Raw genomic sequence first — 27,695 nt, 5'->3', positions numbered from 1 at the left:
AATTAATTTCGTCTTGCGAGGCACCACTGTAGTCTTGTAATCTGGTGAACCGGGTTCATGTCTCCGCTCCTCCACATGCAGCTGCTGGGTGACCTTGGGCCAGTCACACTTCTCTGAAGTCTCTCAGCCTCACTCACCTCACAGTGTTTGTTGTGGGGGAGGAAGGGAAAAGAGAATCTTAGCTGCTTTGAGACTCCTTAGGGTAGTGATAAAGCAGGATTTCAAATCGAAACTCTTCTTCTTATTATTATTATTATTCAGCAACAAAGACAGAAACCCTTATTGCTATGATAGCATCAATTAGCCTAGAAGGAAGGCTAACTGTGTACGTGTGCTGTAAAATCAGTTTGCAAGAAAGAATTCCTCTCCAGCTCCTGGATCATGAGTAAGATTGCCAACTTGCAAAACTGATCCCGTATCTCTTTTTGGAGCAGAGCAAATCTAGCATGTGTCAGTGGTAGAGCTAGGGTGCTAAGTCCAAGAACTGGACAGATCTGGGGCAGACCCTAGCAGCAGATTTTGGTGATCCAAGGGGCAAAACCAGAGTCTTTTGTTCTGCTTGGTTGGCAAGGCATAGTTTGAGAAGAGACAGAAGTTTGATATTTCTATTTTAGACAGGACTTTTGTGGTCACAAGACAAAGTAAAGGCCTACTTTACTTCCAATAGACACAGTGGTAACACATAATGCCATGATTTCAGCGGCCATGTGGACATTTTGGTTACCAAATTCTTTGTGTGTGTTGTGATGACTCTGGGACTTATCCCTGTTTGACAGTCATCCTGTTTAATTCATTTGGACCATCTTTCAATTGTAGCCACTTTAAATCAGCAATCTGCCCACAAATATATCTGTTTGTTGGAGTGTACATTAAGGTTACCAGATTTTTTTTTCAATGAATCCGGGAACACTTTTCATCTTCAATGGATTTTGTATGGGGACTGATTTGTAAATCCGGGGACTGTCCCCGGGAAACGGGGACGTCTGGTAACCTTAGTGTACATGCACATTTGTGCTCTCAAACATCAGGAAATGGTATTTGGTGCTTAGTTTGCAACAGCTAAGCAAGCCATAATGAACTTTAGGATGAGATCTATTTCATGTTTTGTTTAACTAATATACTGAGTCTGGTCCCATTTGTTTTATGTTATGTATTAATTGTGTGCCACCCCAGCCAAATCCTTTTTTAAGAAAAGAAAAATCCCTCTTTACTAAGGTTGTCCTGGGACATGAAGAACAGCAGTAAGCAATCAGCCCCATAGTCACACAACAGATTGGGTATGCGGGGCATATGGTGAACACTTGTGTACAGCTTTTAAAAGCTCATTCCATAGGAAGTATTAAAAGTCAGCATTGTTAGCCTGGCCACACTTCTAGACAAGTGAAACTACTCAGCTATCCACATTTGTGACACAATGCAAGGATGAAATATGTGAGGTTCTAAATATGGCTATCAAAAAAAAAACCCCAAAGGGCATTCTATCTTCCTATATGATCCAATGGGCTGGCTCTGGAATTCACATAATAATTCTTCCCCTCCATGTATTTCTTCCTTAGATGTGGGGTCATATAGATCATGGTGGCGGGGTGAATGCATGAATTCATGCACATACGTCAATCATGGATAATTCAGGGGGCCCTGTGTGAGCTGTTCGTCCTATTCATGCCTACTCACATTTCACTACACCATAGTACCGGTACTTTGCCTAGCCATGTACCTTAGAGCTCTGCTTCAGGATCTGGACATGTGTGAATGTAACTTGATCTACATTTAGAAGGATTTAGGAATAAAGCCTGGGGTAAAGGGACCCCTGACCATTAGGTCCAGTCGTGACCGACTCTGGGGTTGCGGCGCTCATCTCGCTTTATTGGCTGAGGGAGCCGGTGTACAGCATGACTAAGCTGCTTCTGGCGAACCAGAGCAGTGCATGGAAATGCCGTTTACCTTCCCGCTGGAGTGGTACCTATTTATCTACTTGCACTTTGATGTGCTTTTGAACTGCTATGTTGGCAGGAGCAGGGACTGAGCAACTGGCGCTCACCCCGTCACAGGGATTCGAACCACCAACCTTCTGATTGGCAAGTCCTAGGCTCTGTGGTTTAACCCACAGCGCCACCCGCGTCCCTAAGCCTGGGGTAGCCAAGACAAAATTGGGTGGCATGCACACACATCAAGTGAGAGGCATTATTACAGTTCAAGGAGACCTTCTAGCCAGTCAAAAGCACCCCAAGGGTGTATCGATGTGTGACTCTGTAGGGGGAAATCTAGCTAGGAGAAGCCCAGAGAACCATTCAGCCCAGACACTAATGTCCAGCTCTGAGGGCCTTCTGGTGGTTCATTCACTGCGGGAAGTAAGCTTACAGGGAACCACGCAGAGGGCCTTCTCGGCAGTCACATCTGCCCTGTGGAACACCCATCAAACGTCAAAGAGATAAGTAACTATACTACCTTTAGAAGACATTTGAAGGCAGCCCTGTACAGGGAAGTTTTTAATGTTTGATTTTTTTAATGTTTCTGTATATGCTGGAAGCCACCCAAAGTTGCTGGGGCAACCCAGTCAGATGGGGGGTATTACAATTATTATTATTATTATTATTATTATTATTATTATTATTATTATTGCCTTTTAGGCCTTGTTTGCCTTGTTGAGAGGTGCAGACTTCCCTATTATAGTCAAGATGAAATTTGAAACAGAACTTCCTTCCATCCTGGCTCACTTCATACTCCTAGCCTCTATGCTACATGAGCTCTAAAAAAAAAAGCTATTTCCCATTATCTAAACCATATGTTCTGCAGCAACGCTTAAATTTCTAAAATAAGTATTTCTGACCAAGTGGAAATGCCAAAAAGAGAGAGATTCTCTTCTGATCATTACTGCATATTTGCGACAGTGTGGCAGATGTGCAATCCATACATATAAATGCGATGCCAGGAGCTCAGTCTTTGCCAGGGCCACAGTCGAATTATATTTTGATCCAAGCTGGAGCACACATGTTTAATTTTCTTCCATATTGCTGTCATTTGTATGGGAACAGAGGATGGCCAAGTCATGCAAAATTTATTAAAGGGTAAAAAAAAACAAAAACAAAAAAACGACCCAAAACCTAAAGATGGACTCTTTCAATTTATCTGACTTGTTTTAATTACTCAAAGGTCCATGATGGATTATCACTCTAGCCTGGGGGTACAAAGAGCATCGCAAAAAGTAAGCTGCGTTATGAGTGATCACAACATAGCTTATTCTTGATGTCCTCTATAAATCCTACATCATTATCGTCAAAAGAACATGCCTTCAGACTGTTCTTGTCCCTGCATGTACTCTTCTTTATGAACTGCTCTTTTGGAATTTGTTAACAATAGAGGGGGGACAAATCTCCCAAGATTGGGCATATGGATGTGATCAATATTTGGTACTATTGGCTCTTTTAAAAACTACTGGAATAGCTGCCCATTTCGATGTATTAAAATGAGTTGCATGGAAGGTACCTGCCACAAACGGACTCATGCTTCTGTGCTATCTCATTGGGATAGCAAAGGTCTATTATTTCCTACAAAAGACAGTGAAAGAATGAGGTGATGCAATTTTAAAAACAGTGCTGGAAATAAAGGGGGAAACATCTTGTAAATCGAGAAAGACTGGACATATTTTGACCTCTAAATCTGATTTTCAGCTGCTGATGTCTATCTGTGCTTGATGAACCCACTCCAGCGGGAGGTCAAGGGAAGGATGGAATGAACAACAGATAAGAGACAGCAAGGAAAAGAATATTGGTGAGTTTGTCTAACAAAGTTATCGACCTTTTCCTGCTTTGCCATCTGTCTGGGAGGGAAAAGCAGGAGACAGCATCACTGCATCTTCACCTTCACCCTTTCTGCCAATGAGTAAACACAAGACCCATTACAATTCATACCTGAGTCACTCATCTCTTACTTCCCCCTGCTAGGTGCTCTTGGAGGAAACTGATTTTCTAGATCTATTTCAATTTGCTTGCCCTATATGGTGACCTGTGTTGAAAGAGACAGGGGAAATGTGCCCCTGTTAATTCTCCTTGACCAAAGTAAGCTTCCAAGGATGATTTTGCTCTAGGGGGCTTAGTTTGGTCAGAATTGAGTATACACTTCCAGAGTTAATACTAAATACATTACTTTCGGTAAATGAACCACCATAGCTGCTAGAGGGCCATGAAAATTGGTGTGCTAGGCTTCTTAGACTCATCTACCCATGAACTGAGGGACGCAGGTGGCGCTGTGGGTTAAACCACAGCACCAAGGACTTGCCGATCAGAAGGTTGGTGGTTCAAATCCGCGCAATGGGGTGAGCTCCGGTTTCTCAGTCCCTGCTCCTTCCAACCTAGCAGTTTGAAAGCACGTCAAAGAGCAAGTAGATAAATAGGTTCTGCTCTGGCGGGAAGGTAAACGGCATTTCCGTGCACTGCTCTGATACTCCAGAAGCAGCTTAGTCATGCTGGCCACATGACCCAGAAGCTGTACGCTGGCTCCCTCGGCCAATAAAGCTAGATGAGCGCCGCAACCCCAGAATCGGCCATGACTGGACCTAATGGTCAGGGGTCCCTTTACCTTTACCTTTTTACCCATGTACTATCTGAAACCAAAGGGGCACATTGGTTACCAGATATGAAGTCTACCCCATGGCTCTCCAACCCCACTAATAGGAGTTTGAGTTCAACAATAAGTGTTAGCCACAGACTTCCAATCCCAGCATTAGTGTTCATTACAGTGTGGTCTTCTTCTTCTGAGTGGGGACACTCCTTCATTGTTTTTGTTTTTCACAAGCTGTATGCAGGGTGCTGGTTTTTGTATTTTAATTAAAAAAGAAAATATAGTATGTAAAATATAAAATTATAATTCCCTGGATTCCTAGGTCCAGGTTTGGGGTACATACTCTTTGGTTTGTGAGCCCCAGCAGAGATTTAAAATTACAAAACATGCAGCAAAGTAGAGCATAGAAATATAGCCTGTTAGACCATTGTAAGATCCCTTTCTAAGTTCCTTCCAAAGTTCCCCACTTCCCTTAGCATAGAAAGAGACCACATGTTTAGTAAGTTAAAAATGATTGATTTACAAACTCTTCAAAGGTAGATTCATGTGCCGTTTCATACAGCAGCAAGAAAAGACAGACAGTTTAACTTAGATTCCAAAAATTGTAAGAGTTTCTAAATTATTTGAATAGAAAGGCAAAAATGGCATGCTTAAGCCATGTGGTCTAAATTTGGAGCATCCAGCTTAGACTTCCTTACTGCTAGGGTTCATATGGTTGAAGTGAGAGAACAAAGAGTTTGGTAAGCCTTCTTCCCAAGGTGAGACGGTGTAACCTAGCTAAGCCTGGCAAGACTCTGTGGACTAAACCCCTTCATGCATGAAAGTTAAGTATGTTGGTTATATGAGGCTGATTTATCCCACAGGGGACACTGGCATATTAGGTCTACTATGGAATTATATGGAACCACAGAGTGTTAGAACTATGTTCCTTTGATGACCAGCAACAGTGCTTAGTTATCCTGCACCTTCTGTAACAGGAGAGGTTCCTCAGCTCCGATAAATAGTCCCACAACCTGACATTTATTTCATGCAACTCCACTATTAATACTATTTGTGTGGTAAACAGAAACAAGAGCTGTCAACCTTCTCAAGTTAATTTACTATACTGGAGAAAATACATAGTCCATGTGTGAATAATATTCCACCAGCAGTTATGGATTAAAAGAGGGTGGGGGAGATGGAAAATTTGAGAACATCATCTCATGTAGAATAAGGTCCCTTGTTGTTGCTAATAAAATAATTCACTTCTGGGGTGTTTAAATTCATGTTTTTAATAGTATTTTCAAAAGTGTTCAAGGTACAAACTCCCATACACATGCGGACACACACACGCCCGCAAACATGTCTTCAATTTTAAGCATTCAGTGATCCCAATATGGAGAAAAGCTTCCTTCCATCTGCTTCCTCGGCAGTTACTTATTCGTTCAGAGTAAACGGAACAATTCTGGCAGAAGATTTATAAACAATAGAACACTATTGCATAACTGGCATTCACTGCACTGCACTCAACACTTCCCCTATATCTGCTTCTCATATCGAATGCAACTTATGCATTCTGGGGATAGTGCCTAAAGTCAAAATCACATATAGTCAAAACCAGTGTGTTTTTTTCTGGGGAGATGCAGGAGTACACATACCCCTAAATATTTTGTGACTCTAAGGGGAGAAGAAACTATTTTTTAAAAAATAGTTTCTTCTCTAGCATGGTGAATCGGCCACATTTCCTGTCATGGTGTTTCCTGAGTCTCAGATGGAAGCGGGCGTTTAATGTGTGAAGTAGGAGTTGGAATCTAGCACTGTGATTGCTCAGTTTTGTTCTTACCACCTCCAATGTTGGCTTCATTTCCTTTCCCAGTGTTTCCTGAGTCTCAGATGGAAGCAAGCATTTAATGTGTGAAGCAGTGTAGAATGTGGATGTGGGCTGTTTTACTGATGAAAGTTTGGCCTCAATATGAGTAATGCATGTTCTTTGTACTTTTGGCCATTTGCTGCATTTATTTTTCCCGATTTGAACTATAAAATGGTGATTATGACCCCAGTCAAACTTGCAAAAATTTACCACTTGCCCGATAATAAATGTTGGAAATGTAAAGAAACTGAAGGGACATTCTTTCACCTTTGGTGGGCGTGCCCAAGGATTAAGGCTTTCTGGGAGATGATATATAACGAACTGAAAAAGGTATTTAAGTATACCTTCTTGAAGAAACCAGAGGCCTTTCTTCTGGGTATGGTTGGCCAATTGGTGCCAAAGAAGGATAGAACCTTTTTTATGTATGCTACAGCAGCAGCAAGAGTACTCATCGCAAAGATCTACCCACCCTGGAAGAATGGCAGATGCAAGTAATAGATTATATGGAACTGGCTGAAATGACCGACAGAATTCGAGATCAAGGAGAAGAGCAGGTGGAAGAGGACTGGAAGAAGTTTAAAGTTTACCTACAAAAATACTGTAAAACCTTTGAATGTTGAGGACTTTGAAAAGGAAAAGAAGGGGTTCTAGTGATTGAGTTAAATAAGAGTACTAAGGGAGGGACAAAGAATGAAAATGAATAAAGAATGATCTTGCTGAACTAATTATTACATAGAATACAAGATCGGGAGGCGGGTGGAAGGAAGGAAAATAAGGTTTTGAAGGTTACAATTGAAAAGTGAGCTTTTATTTTTATGCTAAAATTTCTTTTTTCTCTTCTTTTTTTTTGTCTATGTTTTTCAGGTTTTTTTTTTCTTTTTTGTGTAATGTCTATGGAAATTTGCTTTTTTGTGTCATTTTGTGTAAAATGCAATAAAATATTATTTAAAAATAAATAAATAAAATGGTGATTTTCTTGAGTCAAAATGAGAGAAACATTTTTAAAGGGGGAAAAAGCGCTGGTCAAAGCACATTGGGTGCAATGGTGGTTGCTACAGCCTCTCCCCCCCCCCCCTCTTTCTTTTTCTTTTTAACTTTGTCAAGCATATAAAACTAAATGCACACAAGTTAAATGTGTGTAAGTTGTGAATGTACCGTATACAAATGCTTAACTGGTTGCTTCTTAATACTAATAGCTTGAATACTAATAGCTAGAAATTGGAAAGAAGCCAAATGTACATCAGTGGCATAATCTGGAGCATAACACTTTCTGGAAAACTCTCTCTCTCTCTCTCTCTCTCACACACACACACACACACACACACACACAAAACCTGTGTGGCAAAAGAAAGGAGAGACATTCATGGCAGTCTGGTGGCTATTCATCCAGCAAATGAACAATGACTCTAGGACAAACTGTATCTGACGCATTCTGTAATATATGGTTGTTAATATTTTCCTTCATATTGATATTATTGTTTGCATCTGAGCTATGCCTTTGGGTATGGGGAAAAGGAGAGGGAGGATATTCCAGTTGTTGTTTTTTAGAAGTCAATAAAAATTAAGGGGGGAAGGTTTATTCTTGGGTGACATGCATATTCTTTGAATAAAATGGACCTCTTTTTAAAATAATAATAAAAAACTGAAACGAAAAACCAGCCAGTGGGTGGTGAACAGTGGTTACTGAATAACTGTTGACACTGAAAGAGCGGCCAAAGTAGGAATTATCAAATCAGGTGACTATCATTGTTCAATACGTTTAATGCTACAAGCACCTGGTTCTTTCTTCATTATACAACTTACAGAAGACCAAAGAGTATGCCAGTCTATAACATCAAAATAATTATTCCATGTAGCAAAAATTTGATCCAGTGAAGAAAAACGTATTTTAATGACTTGACATTAGGTAATGGAAAGAAAAGCTGAAAACTGCCTTTCAGTTTGCATGCACAACCCAAAATTTCTATGTTAATTACACAACAAACCTGGGGCTTATGAAATAAAGAACACAGGGTTTATATGTTTTTTAGCAGTACCCTCCATGGAAAAATCCCTCTTCATTCTCCACTGTAAGAAGAAAAAACAGTATTTTCAATAAATGTCAATTTTTATATAGTATACAAGCTTTACAAGAGAAATCTAATTTGCAAAGATAAACCACCACACATATTTATGCATTTATTTGTACTTTATTACCGTTTGGAAACATTAGTATAATACGTTGGTACCTCGGGTTACAGACGCTTCAGGTTACAGATTCCGCTAACCCAGAAATAGTACCTCGTGTTAAGAACTTTGATTCAGGATGAGAACAAAAGTCGTGCTCCGGTGGCACGGTGGCAGCGGGAGGCCCCATTAGCTAAAGTGAAACCTCGGGTTAAGAACAGTTTCAGGTTAAGAACAGACCTCCAGAACGAATTAAGTTATTAACCCAAGGTACCACTGCACAGGGAGATATGAAATCAAGCCGAGTAAGATTGTCTTCTATGAGCACGGTCTTCACGGTGAGTCCGTAAGTGACTGTGGAGGTCAATTCTGGATCCACACACCTTTCAACAGTAGGGACAGAGGTTTCTGGGTGGGAGTTGATCACAGTGAGAGTTTGCCAAACATGCCTTCCTCTTAGCACATTTCTCCCTTTTCTCCTGAGTTTGAGCGTCTTCAAAGTCCACGACACCTTTGGTAAAGGCTGTTCTCCAATTGGAACGGTTGCAGGCCAGTGTTTCCCAGTTGTTGGTGTTTAGACTACATTTTTAAAGATATGTCTTAAGATATCTTTAAACCTTTTTTGTTGACCACCAGCATTATGCTTTCCATCTTTAAGTTTGGAATAGAGTAGTTGCTTTGGAAGACAATAATCAGGCATCCGAACAACATGACCAGTCCAATGAAGCTGATGTTGAAGAATCATTGCTTTGACACTGGTGATCGTTGCTTCTTCCAGGACACTGTCATTAGTTTGCCCAAAGCTTGTCCAATGCCAGTGCTACTAGGTGGTGGTCAAAAAAGCATAGAATCATAGAATTGTAGAGTTGTGGCACACACTGAGTGACTAACTAAAAAATCATAGTAACGTTTCTGAACATAACAATTTTTTAGCAAGTGTCCCGGAAGCCAATTCATGCAGCTCTGTGAACTTGTGTTGAACTACTTTCTCTCCCCTTCAAAGAGAAGCAACTTCAGCGCTAGTCAAAACTTCCCTGCCATCGAATAATGAATGCAAGCTGTTCCTTGCTCTGGCAAACAGGACATTTTTTGGTAAAGAAAACAGCTGGGGCATGAAAACAAAGTGTTTGCATTTCAATATACTGTATTTTTTGCTCTACTTTTCCCCTCCTAAAAAGTAAGGGGAAATGTGTGTGCATCTTATGGAGCGAATGCAGGCTGCGCAGCTATCCCAGAAGCCAGAACAGCAAGAGGGATTGCTGCTTTCACTGCACAGCGATCCCTCTTGCTGTTCTGGCTTCTGAGATTCAGAATATTTTTTTTCTTGTTTTCCTCCTCCAAAAACTAGGTGCGTCTTGTGGTCTGGTGCGTCTTATAGAGCGAAAAATACAATTTCTCTCTCAAAAAGGGATTTTTTAATTTAAAAAAAATACTCTTCCCTCCCCAGCAGTGGAGGTTGGTGCATGATAGCAAATGAGGCATTGCCCCCACCAAACGCAGCTACCACTCACTTTCTTAGTTAAAGCCATTCCACAGAGAAGCATCCCTTGTCAACTTCCTCATCCTAAGCCTCAGTGTTGTTCTAGAACAGGGGTAGGCAACCTAAGGCCCGGGGGCCGGATGCGGCCCAGTTGCCTTCTCAGTCTGGCCCGCGGATGGTCCAGGAATCAGTGTGATTTTACATGAGTAGAATGTGTGCTTTTATTTAAAAAGCATCTCTGGGTTCTTTGTGGGGCATAGGAATTTGTTCATTCCCCCCCCCCAAAAAAATAGTCTGGCCTACCACATGGTCTGAGGGACGGTGGACCGGCCCTTGGCTGTAAAAGGTTGCTGACCCCTGCTCTAGCAGAACTCAGCAGGAAGAAGGATGAGGACAAAGAATTAGTGGGCTTTGCCTGCCGTTGGTTCCGGCGCCACCTGCTGTTTGTGTCCCTGCCTTTAGCCCTACCAATTTCAATGGGCACCAGCCACCACTGCTCCTCAGCTATAATCTCTCTGAATCACTACCACCCTGCACTGCACTTAACAAAAGGGAAAAAAAGAGGAAAGAACACTCATTATTAACACTTGATTCTGAGAATCTGGTCCTTAATTTAATTGATCCAGAGTGATTGTTTGGTGCTCTTGTTTTAAATAACATTCAGATGCACAGGCATTCTTTCAGCATGCCGCGGGTTATTTTGTTAACCGCAGAAGGCGGGGATTTAATCTTGTACAGCACCAAAGGCAACGCGACCTGTGACCTGGGGGGGGGGGTCACCGATACAGCACCCACATTGAATGACTTTTGCCAAGTCCCCCCGGCCTGTTTCACACATTTGTCTGCATCCTTATGGAGCGTACAAGCAGGGAATGATCTTTGACACCCAGACACCTGTGTCCGATACTTTTATGTGCAGTCATTTCTGCCTGTAGGACACATGTTGCAGTTATGAGAGACAGCTGCTACCTGAACAGAGTGTGTTTGTTTACTGGAAGTGGCAGGAGGTAAATCAAGGGTGAGGGACATGTTGACCTCCAGATGTGGCTGGACTCCAACTCCCATCAGACGCAGTCAGAGCATGGGCAGCGGTCAGGAATGATGGGAGTTGCCATCTAGCAACATGTTTCAGAAACTCTGGTTCATTGGATTCCATGGTTTTACTCTGAAATATCCCAACTAAGTGTACATTAAAGGTTTTTGACCATTTTGGCCACAGCCTGGTGCATGGTCTTCAGGCAAAGGAGGCCATCACTTGTGTACCACTTTGGGTTCCAAGATGGACAAAAGAGAGGATGTAAACGTAAGGAAAATTAAATAAATAAATCCCATTCTATACCCAGGAATAATTGGACTCAGTGAGGGCTTACTTCTGAATAAATATGTGGAGTGATTTCTCTGCATGGCTAATGGAATTCCTCACCACAGGCGTTAATTCTGAAGCCTTCTAAAATACTTCACCAGCCAGATAAATGTAACCTTTTTGTTTTGGAGAAGTTTTGTAAATACAGTAGTACCTCTGATTACATAACCCTCTGGTTACGTAAACTTCAGGATGCAAAAAGCGGAAAACCTGTAAGTATTTGACTGGGTTTTGCCACACGCACATGCGCAGAAACTGTCCTCAGGTTGTGGAAACCTCGGGATCCAACCGGACCTCCGGAACGGATCCCATCCGCAACCAGAGGTACCACTGTACATCCCTGGTTTGGGAGGTATTACATCAGTGTTTTCCAAATTTGGGCCTCTACCTGTTTTCGGACTACAATTCCCATTATCCCTGACCACTTGCTAGCTAGGGATGGTGAGAATTGTAGTCCAAAAACAGCTGGAGATGCAAGTTTGGGAAACACTGAATTATACCATCACGCCATTTTGTGACATGCATTTTGAAATTATCTGATTGCTGTGGGGTTTTTAAGAAACAATCCAGTTTAAATATATAGATAATTAAGATGCTAAAGGACGCGGGTGGCGCTGTGGGTTAAACCACAGAGCCTAGGGCTTGCTGATCAGAAGGTCAGCGATTTGAATCCCCGCGAAGGGGTGAGCTCCCATTGCTCGGTCCCAGCTCCTGCCAACCTAGCAGTTCGAAAGCACATCAAAGTGCAAGTAGATAAATAGGTACCGCTCCGGCAGGAAGGTAAACAGCATTTCATGCACTGCTCTGGTTCACTAGAAGCAGCTTAGTCATGCTGGCCACATGACCCAGAAGCTGTACGTTGGCTCCCTTGGCCAATAAAGCGAGATGTGCGCCACAACCCCAGAGTCGGTCACGACTGGACCTAATGGTCAGGGGTCTCTTTACCTTTACCTTTACCTTTTAAGATGCTAAAATGTGACTTTGGGGAAGTGCTTCTATCTCATCAGAGACAAATTACACAAGACCTTAGCCACCATGTTCCTGATAAGCCACTTTACCATTTTCACGAGTTACATAGACATGGGGCTTATCAGAAGAACCATATGAGAGATCCAGAACCAACCTTATTCCACCCTATCCTGCCACCAGCACTTAGTAGACTCTTCCTTGGACCTCTGGTACTCCTATGTCCATTCATATTTCCTTAACAGGATGTTGCTTGTCCCAGGAACCTTCCCCAGAAACTCCTATTGTTCAAGAACCATTCTGTTAACACCAAGTTGCCTGCTCAGCTCCCATAAAATCGAGGCAAGCCAAATGACTTCCAGGGCTGCTGGTCTGCAATAAAACACCATATCATGCACAGTCCTGCCTCATCAAAGGCTACACTGTTTTTAACATCCCATTACTTTATTGTACTAAATAGGGAAGAGTTGACAATTCCTAGTCCGTTCATAAATATATCTATCGAGACTAGTCTGTTTCATCTGTTTCTTTCCTCTTTCGCTTTTGAGGACTCATTTCACTTATAAAAACACCTGACTGCTCTTACAGTTATGCTCTCTGTACCATTAATTTCAGCTGCTCTTTGATCCGAGTTGCAGCTGGAGCTTAGCATGCCAAGACTGTAACATCTTGCAGCTTGCATTGAAATGGAGATTAGACCACAACCCAATAGTTCTGGGTGGTTTCACGTGATGGGGGAGGGAGGGAGGGTGGGTTGGCAACATTGCAAAAGGCAACACTTCATTTGGCAAAAGCCAACAAGAATGACAGGGTTCAGATATCAGAAAAATAGAACGGGAAGAGACCTAAGAAACTTCAGCTCAGGAATAAAGCACACAGGCTGTCTAATATGGAAAAGCCTATCTGTGAGGGATGCCAGCTTATCAGAAACAAACAGCCCATGCTACTCTTGTTCCTTTAACAGAAGCATAATGTCCAATGATAATCAGTTGAGGCTTTTCAAAGCATGGTCATCAGCTGATGTTGGTAAATTAAGCGGTTATCAAAGGAACAGCTACGGGACCAAGTTCAGAACATGACAGCCATATTGCCTATAGCAGAAATGTGGAGCCTGTCTCGCATCAGCACCAGCAAGCATGGTCAACAATGAAGGATTATGGGAACTGAAACCAACAACATCTTGAAGACCACTGGTTTCTCCATTTCTCCAATTCATAGAATTATTTTGCACTTGCATATCAGAAATTTTGTTAATTTTATTCATTTATTTGGAATTAACTTTACACAGATTTCCTGTGGATCCTTTGTCTCAGAAGGACCCTCTAAATTCATCTCACATGTTGCTTCGGATGTTCTTAAAGGTGAAAATACATCTTTCAGAGCCTGGACCTAGGCTTTCTATGAAGTGCAATGAGACAGGAGGGCCTCTTTGGACCAATTTCTACAACAGTCCGCAGAACCTTCTCTTGCAATAATTTATGTAGTTGTTACATACGCTAGAGAATTCTATTGCTCTAAGGTATTTTAATCATACTGGAACTTTTTGTTTCATTTAAAATTGAAAATAGCTTTCAAAAGCCCCTGTGCACGATTATTGCACAGCATTCCTAGACTCCTTCTAGGGGGTGATGGAAACCTTCCAGCAAAAATGAAAGAGCAAAGGAACCTACGTTCGTAGTCGAGTTTGTCTTGCTATTACATTTACCTGAGGGACAATATATGACAGCTGGATGGAAGAGCCAGTCCTGAAATCTGATCAAAAAGAGCTGTGCTCAGCATTCCTGCACAAAATATTTAAATTTCCTGGAAACTCATTTTCATTATCTTAGTTTTACTGTTGCAATTCCTCTTGGATATTTCAGCTGGAGGATATTGGGATTAGACCGGAGCTATTGACCACTGTACCAGTAACCAGACTTGGAGTGCTTCTCCTTCAAGCAAAGGGTCACTGAAGTTGAACAGTGCAGTACTTTGACAGTGCAGTACTTTGGTCCGACTACCTACTTGCTCACTTTAAAAAACATGGGTATGTTCACATGCTACGTGAAAGAGCATCTCCACTCCCATTGTTCAGCCCAGACACTGAGGTCCACCTCCGACGGCCTTCTGGTGGTTCCCTCACTGCAAGAAGTGAGGTTACAGGGAACCAGGCAGAGGGCCTTCTCGGTAAAGGCACCCTCCCTGTGGAACGCCCTCCCATCAGATGTCAAGGAGATAAAGAACTGCACTACTTTTAGAAGACATCTGAAGGAAGCCCTGTTTGGGGAAGTTTTTAATGTTTGACATCTTATGTTTTTTTAGATGTGCTGGAAGCTGCCCAGAAGGGCTGGGAAAATCCAGTCAGATGTGCAGGGTTCTAATAATAAAATTATTGTTGTTCTTATTGTGCACCTTTTAAAAAGAGGCTGAGGATTTGCATACTGGTGTAATCTGAGTTTATGGTGGCAGGTCACATGATCACTTCATCTCGTGCAAGGAGGCAGAAAACTCCAACCAAGGTTATGAGAACTGGCTCATTCGTTTTGAGAACAGTTGCTTTGGAGAAAGCGAGCACTGATATTTCCTGCACTGTTTTTATGACAAAAAAGAATGCCACCATTTCCACCACTTATGTCTCTTTGCACCCATGAAACTGGCAGCCTTATGAGAATCCAATACTTGGTGCCTGTTGTAAAATGTTCCATTGGTATTGCAAATCACCCTCATTTTGTCAGTGGCTCTGGACATGCTGAGTGAATTGGTGAGCTTTGTGTTATGAATTAGATCAGAATGGAGAGCTGTAATGTTCTTTCCTGGCCATGCTCCATGTTTCCATTAATCATTTTTGCAACTCTACACTGCAGCTAAGGAGATTAGAAGTTTCATAAACCCAAACACAGGCCAGTGCCTTTCGGTCTTCCAGGACTGTAACTGCCAGCTGCGATACAGTTAGAAGCTCCTCTGCCTTCTGCCTGCTTCGGCCCTCGGGACCTTTTCCTCTCCAATTTGGAGCAGCTCTGCCAAATCAGGGCGATGACTACTGTGAACACAACTGCTTGGTGGAAATGGCTCTCATTTACTTTCTGATCCAGCTCTGGGGTTATTCATTCTGTTTATTTCCATAGTTACTCTCCACATTCCGACTGATAGCCAAAAGATAATTCCACCTGTTCATAGGAAATCCACATAGCGCCATTTCCAAGTGATGACAGCATTTCACGCCATTAAATTTCCTCTAGTTTTGGCTTGTGCAATATGGGACCCACCTTGCACCTGCAAGATGGTCGACAACTGCTCCCTGCTCCATTTTTATCTCTGCTTCCATGGAGCTGATGAGCTGCAACAAAGTTAGGCTACTTTTAACACACGAGAGAGAGAGAGAGAGAGAGAGAGAGAGAGAGAGAGAGAGAGAGAGAGAATATGTCACACAAAATTGCCAATGTGAACATTTTGCATACTTTGAATCATAGAATTGTAGAGTTGGAAGGGACCCTGTGGACCATATATTCCAACCCCCTGCAATGCAGGAATATGCAGCTGTCCCATACAGGGATCGAACAATTATGGATAGTAGTTCATTACTTTTTATATGCCTGTTGTCTTTGTCCATGGAGTTTTCTTGGCAGGGATACTGGAGTGGCTTGCCAGTTCCTGCTCCAGGTGGATCACGTTTGGTCAAAACTCTCCACTATGATCTGTCTGTCTTGGGTTGCCCTGCACGGCATAGTTCATAGCTTCTCTGAGTTATTCAAGCCCCTTCGCCACAGCAAGGCAGTGATCCATGAAGGGGAAGACAGGAGGGCCTGGCATGCTCTGGTCCATGGCCTCATGAAGAGACACGACTAAACGACTAAACAACAACAACAAGTTCATTACTGTTCAGTTGTTATTATTATTACTACTACTGTTAGGACTGTTCCAATGATGATGATGATTCCAGTGCTATACCACCCCACCCCCACCCCAAAAAAAGAGGTGCTGGAACTTGCCATAAATGCCTCCCTTGTTCTCTTATACAATGGTATCTTGGTTCTCAAACGCCTTGGTACTCAAACACTGCAAACCTGGAAGAAAGTGTTCTGGTTTACGAACTTTTTTCAGAAGCCAAACGTGCTCCATTTTGAGTGTTACGCTTCCGTTTTGAGTGCCACACTTCCATTTTGAGTGTTACACTGAGGTCTGCCCTTTTTTGCTATTTATTTTGCGTTTTTGTTTTGGCGGCTTTTTTGTTCCGTTTTTTTGACTGTGTGGAACCCAGTTCAGCTACTGATTGATTGATTGTGTGACTGCAGTACATTGTTTATTGCTTTCATTTTATGGATCAATGGTCTTGTTAGATAGTAAAATTCATGTTAAATTGCTGGTTTAGGGGTTGCTTTTAAAAATCTGGAACGGATTCATCCATTTTGCATTACTACCTATGGGAAAGTGCACCTTGGTTTTGGAATGCTTTGGTTTTGGAACAGACTTCCGGAACAGATTAGGTTTGAGAACCAAGGTACCACTGTAATGGCAATGGTACCCACCTGAGAAATGCCTGGGGGGAAAAGCCTTGTCTACTACTAGCATTATTATTAATACTAATGATAACCACTAGGAGAAGTAGCAACAACAACAATATTATCCACATTATTGTTGCTGTTTAGTCGTTTAGTCGTGACCCAGTGGACCAGAGCACGCCAGGAACTTCTGTCTTCCACTGCCTCCCGCAGTTTGATCAAACTCATGCTGGTAGCTTCGAGAACACTATCCAACCATCTCGTCTTCTGTCATCCCCTTCTCCTTGTGCCCTCCATCTTTCCCGGCATCAGGGTCTTTTCCAGGGAGTCTTCTCTTCTCATGAGGTGGCCAAAGTATTAGAGCCTCAGCTTCAGGATCTGTCCTTCCAGTGAGCACTCAGGGCTGATTTCCTTAAGAATGGATAGGTTTGATCTTCTTGCAGTCCATGGGACTCTCAAGAGTCTCCTCCAGCACCAGAATTCAAAAGCATCAATTCTTCGGTGATCAGCCTTCTTTATGGTCCAGCTTTCACTTCCTTACATCACTACTGGGAAAACCATAGCTTTTACTATACAGACCTTTGTTGGCAAGGTGATGTCTCTACTTTTTAAGATGCTATCATTATTACTGGGACATTTATTGTTATTATTATTATTATTATTATTATTATTATTATTATTATTATTACTATTATTACCACCAAACTACCAATAATATCCCCCCAATTCCCCAGCCTTTTAGAAATGAAAGTGCAGTGTGCTACATTCCTCTCCTAGAGACAAAGTTAACTAGCCACATAACTGCCTTTCCTCATGGCCCACAAAGTGTGGCCCTGCTTTCTAGCCATCCCCCAGCAGCGAGTGGATGGGAGTCTGCTGTTACCTCTTGCTTCCCCTCGGCACTGCTCTCTTGCCACGCAATTTACAGGGTTCACAACAGCTTAGAGGGACAAACAGCATTTCTCTCCACACTTGAGTTGCAACTCAAGGTCATTTATGCTTATCCACCTTTTTGCATGTTAAAGTAATTCACTGGCAAAACGCCAACATTCCTCAAGGAAGCCTCGGGCAGATTCTAATCCAGGCTATGTTCTGTTCCAGATTCCATATCTCTTCTGTTGTCTTTAATCTTGCTGCAGTTTGCTGCTTTCTCTCACTGAGTCTCTGGTGATCAATTATGCATCTTCCTCTTGTTATTAGTTCTCGGAACATCTCTGTTTACCTCTTAGCGAGGAACATTTCCCAGCATACGGTTATATATATGTTACACAATTTGGGCACGATCCAGCTATAGTTTAGACAGCTTTAAATAGGGCTGAAACGGCCTCTCTGCCTTCCCCTTACAGCCCCTTCTCATATTGTGAAAGTGGAGAGGCTGTGTTTTCTGCCATTTTGGTGTGGGGTGGTGAAAACCGATTTAATTTTCAAGGGGAGCTCTTACGTTATGATTTATTGGCAACTTAGGTGAATTTTTCCAGCTGTGGCTGTAGTACACCCTTTGGCAAATTCGGCCCTCAAGGCCTTTGTGGGAGGACATTATATCACAACTGTTATGTACTGAAGTTCTCACCCTGGGCCAGCAGGGGGATACTGTAGATAGTTATGCAAATAAGGGATCGAAAGTGACGTTCAGTGATTGGATAGTTTTAGAAAATTGTTACAGTTACGTTGTACTGGAGCTCTATATAAGCAGGCTGTCTGAACCCTTCAGTTCAGTTCTGTTCTGGCCTGTGAATAAACAAGAGCTGTTAGAAGAATCGCTGTGTCGTCTGATATGTTCACCCACAACTTAACAACAACGATGTCCTCAGGACCCTACTGGGAGGAAAAAGCTGCCCCCTGTGTGGTGGCCACTCACCCCCTAGCAACCTGATACCTTCTGGACAAAACTATTAAGATGCAATCCAATTCCTGCTCAACTGAACCACCTAACCATTTGGTGATGGAAGCACATTATCTTTGTAGCAGGAGATAAATGAGAAAATATCACTGCTTACAATTTGGGTACAGTAGTTAGTGCATAGTGGATTACAGGACCTGGCTGTATGGCTCGACAAGATTGCTTACTGCTTGTTTTGCTTCATATCGCTGGCTAGTTAGGTCCATGGAAAATATTGTTTTGTTGTTGGCTTCCATCTGTCTTGAGAGACATTGACATGCACTTCCGGGGGTGAAACCAAAGCACTGTCCTAGCAGCACCAAAGTAACCTCCCTGGGGTGCAGGAATGGGTAGTGAGTATGAAGGCAACAAGACCCCACTTCTCGGCCTTGTTGATGTGGTCCAAAGGAAAGCAGAGCAATACATTTAGCACCAGCTTGTCTGCAGGAATGGCCAGGTGGAGGCATATAAGGTGCCATCCAACCATCATAGGGACTCCACTCCAGATTTGTGTAAGGTTTATTCCTTAGCCTTTTCTTCTACTAAAGATATCCCGCAATGCAGTGGAGGTTTAGCATCAGAGTTTTCCTTCTCCTAGATGGGCTATCTTCCCATATGGGCAAGCCCCATCTCTCTCTTACTTCTCTCTACAGCACATGCAGAAACCGCCTTCTTGACCGTTGGGCCCACTATTGGTCTCGTCGGTTCAATCTATCCCTAATTCATGGAGGGTTTCAGACCCATTGGCTACCCTCACCTGGTTTAGCCAATTGAAGCCATTTCTTGGGCTGTGGCCACTGTTGCATATTGACAGCCACAGGTGAGAACTGAGTGCAGGGTGTGGACCTAAGGTGGACAGACTACCTCAGAAGGAGCAAAATGTGTCCCCTCACCAGAGGTACTACCGCTCCCTTAACACCCTGTCCACCCCAAGGAAAATATACAATACGATAAAGGCTGCAAGCACTTAGGACAGACCTATGTGCTCCTCAGCTCTGTCAGATGGGTGTGGAATAAGCTCATGAGACTCCTCCCAAGGAGCCAACATCTCTCACAGTTTTAATTACATTTCTCCTCAGATTCCTCTGCAACAGCTGGCTACATTATAAGGCTTTGGACTTTCACCATCTTTGCCTCAAAGGAAGTGCATATATGAAGTGGGTCCATGCTGGTTAGATTGATGGGAGGTTGTAGGCAGGGCCCGCCTGCTTATGAGGCGGGATGAGGCAGCCATCTTTGGTGGCATAAACCCCAAGAGGCAATGCCTTCTGTTGGCATCCCTTCCACCCCGCTGCCTCATCCTGCAGTGGCAGCTTCTGGTGAGATCTCGCTAGAATCTTTTGCGACCTCATGAACGTGGTGAGATCTCACAAGAGCTCCATGAGCACTCGTGAGACCTTGCCAGAACCTTCCATCGTTGTCGCTGCTTTGAGGTCCCTGCCACATGACTGAGGAAAGGGAGACTTTGGCAGGGGCAGGGTAGTGGTGTAGGGCAGCACATTCATTGTTTCTCCTCAGGCAGCAAAACAGGATGTGCTGCCCTTATAAGAAGCAAACAGGAAACAGAGTCTGCAGCATCTGCCTGCATCTTCTACTAAGTGGCAAAACCCCAAAAGTGTCCAACAGGGACTGTATATATCAGTTTCAGTCCTCAAGTCCCGCACTCTGGCATTGGATCACTAGAGTACAGTGGTTCCTCAGGTTACATACGCTTCAGGTTACAGACTCCGCTAACCCAGAAATAATGCTTCAGGTTAAGAACTTTGCTTCAGGATGAGAACAGAAATCCTGCTCTGGCAGTGCGGCAGCAGCAGGAGGCCCCATTAGCTAAAGTGGTACTTCAGGTTAAGAACAGTTTCAGGTTAAGAACGGACCTCCGGAACGAATTAAGTACTTAACCCGAGGTACCACTGTATTCAGAAGGCCTACTTCAGAGAAGTGTCGTCTGGCATTTTTTGGACCTTGCAGGGGTGCTAAGAAGGCATTGGCAATGAGATCGCAGGGGCAGGGCCAGTTGGTCTCCTCCCCACCCTCCTCCCTTGCAAATATACTACAGACACTTAAGTGCTACAGTCGTACAAATACTTAGAGTAAACCATCTGAAGATTTCAGCTATTGACTTGCCTAGTGAAAGCACAAACCATGAATGGAGCTGTTTTTAGCTTTGCTGTCTCAAATTTGGATCATTGGTTGATTTCATCGTTGTGACCATTCACTCCCCCACCCCCGGTGCCTTCCTGTGTGTAACAGAGGAAAACCAGTCTCAGTTACTGTGGAGATCTAAATGTATGCAGGAAAGGGATTAGGCCCTGATTGATACAGACAGTCAATTAGTACTTCAAAGGGAAGCTGACTCCTTGTTTTATACACACAGAGCATGGGATAAAAAGATTGTAGTTTGATGTCTTGTAATCTCTGTTGCTTCAGTGTTGACCAGGACAGCATGATATTGGGAGGTTTCTCGGAAGTTAAAAGAGCCCCGCATTGGCTCCCAGTGGAATGGCAGCATTAGGAGAGACAATGACATTGTGTGATCTGTGCACACTAGCTTTTCAAAAGTATTTCAGGCTGAACTGACTCTCTGGGACTCTGACTGTTCAAGTCAAAAAGTGTTCTTAATCTCCATGATGTGCTGATCAAACCTTAAACTGTCAGGCCACATTATTTCCACAGAGCCAGTTCTATTGGTGATTAATTAAAATTTCTTCTTGATTGCATACAGTCCTTTTAAATGTGTAATCCATTTATTGTGTAGTGAGTTGAGAATAAGGGACCAATTCCGACAATGTCGGGGTAACACCAACTAGAGTGCCCTCCTCTGCTGAACACCCATGCCGGCATATGTTGTGTTTTGTATGCTGGAAGGCAATGGTGAAGTTCTGGGAAGAATACAAAGGGTTAGGGCAAGGATGTTATCACTGGGGGAAATCATTACAAAAATCAAACTGGATTGATAATATATGCACCTGTAAAATTCTGTATCATAAGGTAGGGAAGGACCATGTTTTTGTATATGCTGGAAGCTGCCCAAAGTAGCTTAAGCAACCTAGTCAGATGAGCAGACTACAAATAAATTATTATTATTATTATTATTATTATTATTATTATTATTATTATTATTCAGAAGGTCCCAGGTTCCATCACTTGCATCTCCAGGTACACTTGTATACCAGAACAGAGAAGAAGAGGTGTGAGGACAGCACTGTGCAAGCCAGTGGATGCTCAGGTGTGTAGCAGAGCCCTGCCCTGTTTTCCACGACTGGGAAAATGCATGCATTAGGGTAACATACATATTAAAAATGCATGTATTCATGATTTCTTCTATTTCACTTGTCCCACAGTGTGAGCAGGATAAACAGACCAAGAAGCTTTGACTTTCCATTACAACAAAACCACAGGTTGTGGTTTGTTGGCTTCTAACAAGACATGAAGCACACGGGTGGCGCTGTGTGTTAAACCACAGAGACTAGGGCTTGCTGATCAGAAGGTCGGCAGTTCGAATCCCCGCGATGGGGTGAGCTCCTGTTGCTCAGTCCCAGTTCCTGCCAACCTAGCAGTTTGAAAGCACATCAAAGCAGTAGATAAATAGGTACCGCTCTGGCAGGAAGGTAAACGGCATTTCCGTGCACTGCTCTGGTTCACCAGAAGCAGCTTAGTCATGCTGGCCACATGACCCGGAAGCTGTACGCCGGCTCCCTCGGCCATTAAAGTGAGATGAGCGCCGCAACCCCAGAGTTGTCCACAACTGGACCGAACAGTCAGGGGTCCCTTTACCTTTAACAAGACATGAGCATCAAGCCAATGACAAACCATAGATTCAGGCTGAATCGTGATCAAGTTGTTAGGGTTCAACAGACCATGGTCTCCAGTTTGGGCATCACTATCAACCAAAGCTTACTGGTTTGTTTATCCCATTTGAGCTAGGGATGTGTGAGTGATCATGCCACATATACTAGCATGTGGCTCATTCAAGATAAACCAAAATAAATGGGAAAATCTACCTTATCAATATATCCAAACGTAACCTCTGCCTCTAACGTAGGCCTGTGTAATTGCCAGGCTTCATGCGACCTTCTAGCCTAGGTTATGGAAGCCCATCTTGCTTATGCTGCTTGCCTAGCACTGCAAAGGACAGGGAGTTTCCTGCAAGCATGATCGCTGGCCTACATTCAGATTGGTGGCTCACTAACTGCAGATCCATACCCTCCCAATATTTCTCTGATGAAAATAGGGATGTTCTATTCCATAATAATAATATTTTTATTATTTATACCCTGCCCATCTGACTGGGTTGCCCTGGCCACTCTGGGCCGCTTCCAACACATATAAAAACATAATAAAACATTAAACTTATATATATATATAAAATCCCTATACAGTGCTGCCTTCAGATGTCTTCTAAAAGTTGTATAGTTACCTCCTTGGCTCAGGGTCACATAACGCCATACCCTCCAACATTTCTCCAATGAAAAGAGGGACATTCTACCATACCTTCCAACACTTCTCTGATGAAAATATGGACATCCTAAGGAAAAGCGGGACATTCCGGGATCAAATCAGAAACTGGGACGGCTTCTGTAAATCTGGGACTGTCCCTGGAAAACAGGGACACTTGGAGGGTCTGTCAGATCTTCCCTAATGTATGCATGGCCCAAGCTATCTGCAAGTCACAAAGCCCAGTAACTGTATCTTAAGTAAGATGGTGTTTTCTGAGACCTTCAGCATTTTTTCTTGTTTTCCTATCAATTATTTTAAATTGAATCTCAATGCACTATCTATTTCTTTCAAATTCTTTAAAATGATATAACAGAAATGTCTTGTTTTCCCCAGCTTAATGCTGAAAATCCAAGTGAAATCTCCACAGCAAACAACAGGTTTATTGATTTCAGGAGTCCACAGCACTGTTTTCTTGCCAGAAGGGGAAAAAGTTGGAAATGAGCCATCTTTATTTTAAAGGCCTACTCTCTCCGCCACCCCCATTACCCACCCCAATCAACCTGTTGCCTCAGCAACCAATGTCCCTGCTATCTGGCAAAAGACGGCTTTCTTTGGTTGAATTGCGACACGAAGCTGAAAGAGGTACAGAAGGGCAAACCATGAAAACTCACCATTTCATTATTTGAAAATGTGAATTGCTCTGAAATGAGGCTGCACCATGAGCTAGCCACAGCACCCCTCAACCCTCTTTCAAATCCTTCAATACCACAATGCTCAATTTCCGTTAATTAAATAATTACACCAAACTGTCTAAAAGATAACATTCAGCTGAATTCATGCATTCCAAACTGTTCTTTGGTCTAAAGGAAGCTGCCATTGTTCTGCAATGAATCAATGAAGGATTTTGATTTGTTGTTTTTTTCTTAGCAAAAGGTGTTGTTGTTTTTTCCAAAGCGTTTAATATTCTGCAGAAATTATGGCACTTTATGTAAATAGCGTAAAACACTGGATGCGGCTCTTCGAAACCTCAGCTGTTCTTTTAATCCGATGAACTTGACCTTGTGATCGAGTGCAGTTGATGCGTCTCCAAGATGGTGCTCAAAAAAGTTGATTAAAAAAGGATTGCTAGTGCTTATCTGAGATGGAGCCCAACATTATTAATGGAAAAAGTAGAAATATTAATTTGGTGGCTCCTGATCTTGGCAATCTGTCCATCCACATAGATTATCTTGGCAGGCTAACTCTTGGAAGAGTCAGAAGGTGGTCAAATGGTCCTGTTACTGTTCCACAATGGTCCCAGGTGTTTACTTAGATTTCCATTCTAAATCCTAAAGATATAAATGGATGTTCGATTTCCCCCCGCAATATATTTAGTGTAGTATATGAGATCATCATCTTGCCCAGGGCTGAGGAACAGTGGCATAGCGTGGGGGGTGCAGGGGTGGCCGGCCGCACTGGGCGCAACATCTGGGGGGGCGCTCGCCACCTCCGGAGTCGCCGAAGAGCCTCGGGCGCAGGCTGTAGCAGAGCCCCATGTCTCGTGGAACCGACGAGCTGTGCACGCGTCCGGGCTGAAGGCGTCCGGCAGGCAGCGGCTCTCAGCGCTCGCCGCGGTCCCCGCATGTCAGGGCCACAGAAGGCGCGCCAGGCAGCCCCTCCTCACAGCCCCGCCGCCACTGCTGCAGCTGCAGCTGCTGGGCCATGTTGCATTTTCCTTGCCTCTCTGCCCTCCTCCTCCGGGCAAGCGGCGTCGTTTGGGCGGCAGCGCCAGCGACAACTCGCCTCAGATCACCTGACACGGACCCGCCGCTGCCGCCATGGCTACCTTACCATAAATACCCCAGCCCAGGCAGCAGCAAGAAGAAGCTGGCAGCGGCGGCAGGTTAGGGGTTAGGGGCGCAAATTACTTGCCTTGCCCCGGGTTAGGGGGCGCAAATTACTTGCCTTGCCCCGGGTGCTGACAACCCACACTATGCCGCTGATGAGGAACGTTATTCGTGCTGAGGGCCAGATGTCCTTGCGGGAAAGGGCCACATTCCACATTGCCCAACCCCTCCCAAAAAAGTGAATGAATCAGAAGTAAAAATAAGGGAAGGAAGAACGTTAGACAGTTTATTGAATGTAAAGGGTTTTTAAAGAAGGATGAAAGCCATTCTAAAACTATGTAAGAATGGCTGTGGGGGGAGAGGAATTCTAGTGATGAACATTCCTCTCAGTGATAGCTACCCTTCCCAAAATTCCTTTTCTCAAAGACAAATCATTTTGGTTGGGAAAGTGACACCTGACAAAGAAGGAAGGCATATTCCCCATTTCTAAGGAAGAGTGTTTCTCAGGAAGAAAAAATGGCAAATACCCAAACTATTTCAACAAGCTTGGAATGCAGTCAGTTTCCACTTTCATCAAGGGGAGTCCACCCGTCATGATTCCAAAAAGACAAGCCTTATCATCAGTGATGTAGTGGAAGAGGAGCACAGGTGAGCTGTAGGGCCTCTAGAATCCCAGGTTATATGATGGGCCGTCCTTGCTGTGCAAAATGAATAGGCTTTCAAGTTTGGTTACGTGGCAGATTACCATATGAACCTACCTGGACCGTGAGATCATCTTCTGAGGCCCTTCTTCGTGTGCCGCCTCCTCGAAAGGTCCAGAGGGTGGCAACACGAGAACGGGCCTTCTCCACAGTGGCTCCCCATCTGTGGAATGCTCTCCCCAAGGAAGTTTGCCTGGCGCCATCATTATACACCTTTAGGCACCAGGCAAAAACCTTCCTTTTTAGCCAGGCCTTTGCCTGACTCGATTTACATACTGTACCCTTTACAAAATGCTGGCTCTCTTTTGGGCGGGGGCGGGTATTGGGCTGTTGTTGTTTTGATTTTATGTATTTTATGTTTTATGTGAACTGCCCTGAGACCTTCGGGTATAGGGCAGTATAGAAATTAAATTAAATTAAAAAATATGAAATAAGAAAAATAGAGGCAGTCAGAGGCTGTATACTCACTTCCGTGGGGTTTCTACTTTATGCCAGCAGTTTAACACCAGTAAGACTGTTAAGAAGACTGTTTGCAAGTTATGCTAGCCAGTTTGTTTGCATTTCTAATTGAAGGCTAAAGGTTGCATTTCAATTGGCTGAGGATCTTTTGTGAGAACTCAATATTGTTGCCCGCCACCCCAATTGCGGACCAGCGGTGTGAGATTCCAGGAGTTTCAGACGCTTATCCAGGGTTAATGTTTCCTTTTGGAGTGAGGCAAAGCACAAATTGTGGTTTATTTATGACAATTGGATTTATTTATACATATTTTCAACCTGAGCCCACAGCGGATAGACTCACAGCATTAGCAACCCAAAAGGGTATAGTTTCTCCCATAGCTGCAGCATTGGATTCAAACTGAAATCAAACATTGCTCCCTCTCTACCTTTCCAGCCTACAGCTTTTCTTCTAACTGAATTATTATTATTATTATTATTATTATTATTATTATTATTATTATTATGCAAAGGTAAAGGGACCCCTGACCATTAGGTCCAGTCGTGACCGACTCTGGGGTTGTGGTACTCATCTCGCTTTATTGCCCGAGGAAGCCGGCGTACAGCTTCCGGGTCATGTGGCCAGCATGACTAAGCCGCTTCTGGCAAACCAGAGCAGCACACAGAAACGCTGTTTACCTTCCCGCCACAGTGCTACCTATTTATCTACTTGCACTTTGATGTGCTTTTGAACTGCTATGTTGGCAGGAGCAGGGACCGAGCAACGGGAGCTCACCCCTTCACGGGGATCCAAACCGCCAACCTTCTGATCGGCAAGTCCTGGGCTCTGTGGTTCAACCCACAGTGCCACCCGCGTCCCTGTTATTATTATTATTATACCCCATAATAATACCCCATTCAATAATACCCCAATAATAATAATAATAATACCCCATTTGATGGCAACTTTTAACTCTAAACTCTGGCTTCATCATTCATCCTTCTAACGAATTACAACTCATTTTCCATCTCACACAGAGCTCCTTTTCCTTTGTTCTCCTAATGGCTCATAGCCCAGCCAATCACCTCAACACAGGAAAACAGCCTAGCTTATATTTGTAGGATCTCACATGCAGCCTCCTTTCTTCCTCCCCCCTCAACTCATAACAATTGCTTTTGTAAGTTGAACCCGTGTTGTCTCACTTGTGTGAGACAGCAGTGGTGCTTTGTTACATCTCTAGGATTGTCCTCAGGAGATTCCTGGAGACTGAGGTTCATTCCAAGGCAACCTCCAACACTGGAGTGAAGGAAGTCAGGACAAGACCTCAATGGAGGCTGCACCCCTTCACACTCCAGCTCCTTCCTTGGCTCCCCCTCTCCCCTTGCATCTTCACCCGCCCACCACCACAGCTGCCACCTCCACCACAGCTTCTGTGGCCTCTGCCACTGCTGTACTTCCAGAAGCTGGTGCCACTTCCAAGAAGTATGTCAGCTGGAAAGCTGCAGTGGAAGGAGGAAGAAGTGGTGGCTTGTGCGCAGAAGCTAAATTTTACTT

The 27,695-nt window shown here is 43.5% G+C and overlaps 1 protein-coding gene and 1 long non-coding RNA gene across 3 annotated transcripts in view; both read left to right on the top strand.

Moving 5' to 3' along the window:
* LOC309339821 (uncharacterized protein) overlaps nucleotides 1–27,695 on the top strand; it is a 115,277-nt gene that overhangs the window by 27,011 nt on the left and 60,571 nt on the right. The gene's annotated exons all lie outside the window — the stretch shown is intronic.
* Nucleotides 1–27,695, top strand: part of LOC309339887 — a 47,372-nt gene that overhangs the window by 7,316 nt on the left and 12,361 nt on the right. For both annotated transcript variants that reach the window (XR_014155615.1, XR_014155616.1), the window contains exon 2: nucleotides 3,672–3,771. This is a non-coding gene — a long non-coding RNA (uncharacterized lncRNA). The remainder of the gene's footprint in view (nucleotides 1–3,671; nucleotides 3,772–27,695) is intronic.

The sequence above is a fragment of the Podarcis erhardii genome (assembly GCF_964252035.2).
Source record: "Podarcis erhardii genome assembly, chromosome: 4".
In the NCBI taxonomy this organism is placed as follows: Eukaryota; Metazoa; Chordata; class Lepidosauria; order Squamata; family Lacertidae; genus Podarcis; species Podarcis erhardii.
The sequence above is the reverse complement of the archived record's forward strand: the minus strand, read 5'-3'. Positions and strand labels throughout refer to the sequence as shown.